Here is a 3,722-nt window from a genome sequence, read left to right as displayed (position 1 = left end):
AAGAGGAAGAGGAGGAAATCCCTACAGCCACTCAGTAAGCAGAACACTGTCCAAAAGGAGTCAGAAACCAGAAAAAATGCTTAGGGATAGCGCAAGCCAAGACAGAAGAGTTCCTGTTTGCAGAAAGATAAAAGATAAAGTAGACTTAAGAAAAACAATGTGCAAGCACCCTTTAGGAGAGGATGCCTCCTTTAGGGGGAGGGGAATTCAGGAGGTATGACTATAGGAAATGTGCTCAGAAAAAAGGTCACAGAAGTAAAAAGAAGTGCTGTGCTGAAAAAAATATGTACTCATCAAAAGAAGGAAGAGGAGGGCAGCACCTGTGGCTCAAAGGCTGGCCCCATATGCCAAAGGTGGTGGGTTCAAACCCAGCCCTGGCCAAAAAAATAACCTGCACAAAGAAGGAAGAGGAAATGGGTGGACTCACAGACTGGGAGAGCACCTAAAGGGGAATGTGATTCCAAAACGGGGAGGGAAACCGAGGAATAAAAATGTCTTGGATGACAGAAAAGCTAAAAAGGGTAGAAAGGCAGGCTGAAAAGTCACACATCTCAAGGCAGGATTCCTTGAACTTACGAGTTCAAGACCAACCTGAGGCTGTGTGTGGTGGCTCACAATCCTAATGCCAGCAGTTTGGGAGGCCGAGGCAAGAGGGTCTCTTGAGCTCAGGAGTTGGAGACCAGCCTGAACAAGAGCAAGACCCCATCTAAACTAAAAATAGAAAAATCAGCTGGGTGTTACTACTGTGGAAGCTGAGACAGGAAGACTGCTTGAACCCAAGGAGTCTGAGGTTGCTGTGAGATGTAACACCATGGCAGTATAGCCTAGGCAACAGAGTAAGACAAAAAAGTTGTGCCCTCCCGATTTAAAAGGCATCTGGAAGGTGGCTGCATTCCCTAGAGTTGTGTAACCAAAAGAGGTACATTTCAGGCTCAGTGCCCATCACCCAGTGGTTAGGGGGCAGGCCACATACACTGAGGTTGGTGGGTTGGAACCCGGCCCAGGTCTGCTAAACAAAATGACAACAACAACAAAATAGCCAGGTATTACCTCAGGCACTTGTAATCCCAGCTACTCCGGAGGCTGAGGCAAAGAATCGCTTAATCCCAAGGGTTTGAGGTTGCTGTGAGCTGCAACGCTACAGCACTCTACCAAGAGCAACATAGTGACACTCTGTCTCCAAAAAAAAAAAAAAAAAAAAGGTGCATTTCATAGATTTTAGGGGACAGAAAACACATACACTCAAATGTGACAATGAGTCTCCTACAGTAAATAAGGTAGTTTGATTTGGGGAACTCATGAAAAGAGTGCAACCCCAGCGAATTCCCTAATTTGTGAAACTGGAAATATGTGCTAACTTCAGGATTTTTGGTGTACAGTAAGATCTGAAGGGCTGAAGAAAAGAAGTGGCTCCTAAATTTAAGAAATTCTGGAAGATATCTTGTCACATTTGGGGCCTGGAAAAGGGGAACTCTTCCTTGGAGTCGTGAGAAGGTAAGAAAGTATTCCAAAACTATGAATAATGGACCCCAAGTTTGAGCGGCCCATTAAAAGGGTGAATCCCGAATTGGAAAGGAAATGTGTATTTAGATTGGAGGTCTGAAAAAGGAAGTGTGTTCCCAGTTGGGGGGGAGGGAGAGGCTGGAGAAAAGGGGTATGCCCTTACTCTGAGGAGGGCTTTATAAACAATTTAAAATCCCAGGCCTGGAGCACAGAAATGGGGTGTGCCGCCTAGATTTTCAAAACTATAGAGAAAGGCGACACTCCCATATTCGGGGTCTTCAAAAAGGGGTGTGCTCCCCAAAATAGGATAAAGAGCCAATAAAACAAAATGCATTCCCAAAGCACAGTGCAAAAGTAAGGCCTTATGATTAGTCTCTCACAAGTCACACACCTCAGACCCCGGCCCTAAAGCTGACCCCCACCCCCAATACCGTCAGCTCCGCGCCCCGGGCCCGCACCCCGCGGCCCAGCCCCCTCGGGCAGCATTGATTGGCCAAGACAGCCGTCACTCCGGCGGACAGCCCCGGGGATTGGGCGCCGCTCGCACGCCCGCCACGCTCTCAGCAGCAGTCCCAGGGCCTCCCTCCAGGCAGGGCGAGCGGGGCCAGGCGGGGAGCTGGGCCGGGCAGGAGATCGGAGCAGCAGTGGCTCCCATCCCCGTCCCCGTCCCCGCCTGCAATGCGCGCGCAAAGCACGGGCCTGGCCCGGTCCGACCCGGCCCCAGCCACCCGGCTTCATCTTGCCGAGCCTCGCCGCGAGCTCACCTCACGGCACCGCTCCTCCGGCTGCGCCGCTCCAAGACCAACCGACAGAAGGACTCTGCGTGCTGTGCACCACGTGACCCTCGGGACGCGCCCAGCGTATTCCCCGCCCCCCCCCACACGCACTATAGCCACCACTGAGTGACGCAGGAACCCAGCTGCTCCGCCCCCGACCCCGCCTGATCACCGTGGCGACGGCCTGCTAAGGCCACGCCCACTGCCCTGACGCGCGGGAACCAGGCCGGCGCCCAGTTCAGAACACGAAGTCTCTACTCACCGGTAACCACTAAGATAATGCGAAGGCCGGGCCGCAACACTACCGATTACTTGATAATGTTGCCTCCTAAATGCATCTCGGACTTACCGCTTCTTAAAAAAAAAACTTATCCTCTTTCTAAGATTACAGTGGTCTCCAGTCCGTTCCTATTACCTTTTTTTTTTTGCAGTTTTTTTTTCGGCCAGGGCGGGGTTTGAACCCACCACCTCCGGTATGTGGGGCGCCGCCATATTCCTTGAGCCACAGGTGCTGCCCCCATTTTATTTTTTTTAGAGACAGAGTCTCACCTTGTCGCCCTCGGTAGTGCCGTAGCATCACAGCTCACAGCAACCTCAAATTCTTGGGCTTAAGCGATTCTCTTGCCTCAGCCTCCCAAGCAGCTGGGACTACACAATGCCCGGCTATTTTTTGGTTGCAGTTGTAAATCTTGTTTAGCAGGCTCCGGCTGGGTTCCAACCCACCAGCCCCGGTGCATGTGCCCAGCGCCCTAACCACTAAGCCACTGGGCGCCAAGCCGTATTATTATTTGCTTATTTTTGAGACAAAGTCTCACTTTGTTGCCCAGGCTAGAGTGCTATGGCATCTGCAACCTCAAACACCAGCCTCCCAGAGTGCTGAGATTAAAGGCGTGAGCTACTGGACCCAGCTTTCTTTCTTAAAGTCAGTCCTTTACCAACGATGATAGCTTTCAAAACGCCATCCTAGGCAGGGCCGGGTGGTTTATGCCTATAATCCTAGCACTCTGGGAGGCCCAAGCAGATAGATTGCCTGAGTTTAGGAGTTGGAGACCAGCCTGAGCAAGAGTGAGACCCCCGTTTCTAAAAATATAGCGGAGCATTGTGGCGGGCACCTGTAGTCACAGCTCCTAGGGAGGCCTAAGTAAGAGAATTGCTTTAGCCCAAGAGTTTCAGGTTGCCGTAAGTTATGACATCAACACACTTTACCATACTGAAGGCAACAAAATGAGACTGTCTCAAAAAAGAAAAGAAAAATGCCATCCTCTGCCTTCCTTTCTCTTCTCCAGATTAAGATCTAACTCTTGGCTCAGCGCCTGTGGCTCAAGCGACTAAGGCGCCAGCCACATACACCTAAGGTGGCGGATTCGAATCCCCAGCCCGGGCGGCCAAACAACAATGATGGCTGCAACCAAAAAATGGCCAGGCGTTGTGGCGGGCGCCTGT

The 3,722-nt window shown here is 51.3% G+C and overlaps 1 protein-coding gene across 3 annotated transcripts in view; it reads right to left on the bottom strand.

Moving 5' to 3' along the window:
* The window catches only part of PHF20 (PHD finger protein 20), a 151,373-nt gene extending 149,006 nt beyond the window's left edge, over nt 1-2,367 (bottom strand). For all 3 annotated transcript variants that reach the window (XM_003788136.3, XM_023512185.1, XM_023512186.1), the window contains exon 1: nt 2,268-2,367. The gene's annotated coding sequence lies outside the window, so the exon portion shown is untranslated. The remainder of the gene's footprint in view (nt 1-2,267) is intronic.
* Nucleotides 2,368-3,722: the final 1,355 nt, after the last annotated feature.

This window comes from Otolemur garnettii, unplaced genomic scaffold, assembly GCF_000181295.1.
Source record: "Otolemur garnettii isolate 467f Iridium unplaced genomic scaffold, OtoGar3 scaffold00025, whole genome shotgun sequence".
NCBI classification, from domain to species: Eukaryota; Metazoa; Chordata; class Mammalia; order Primates; family Galagidae; genus Otolemur; species Otolemur garnettii.
Note: the sequence above shows the minus strand (reverse complement) of the source record. Positions and strands in the feature narration are given on the sequence as shown.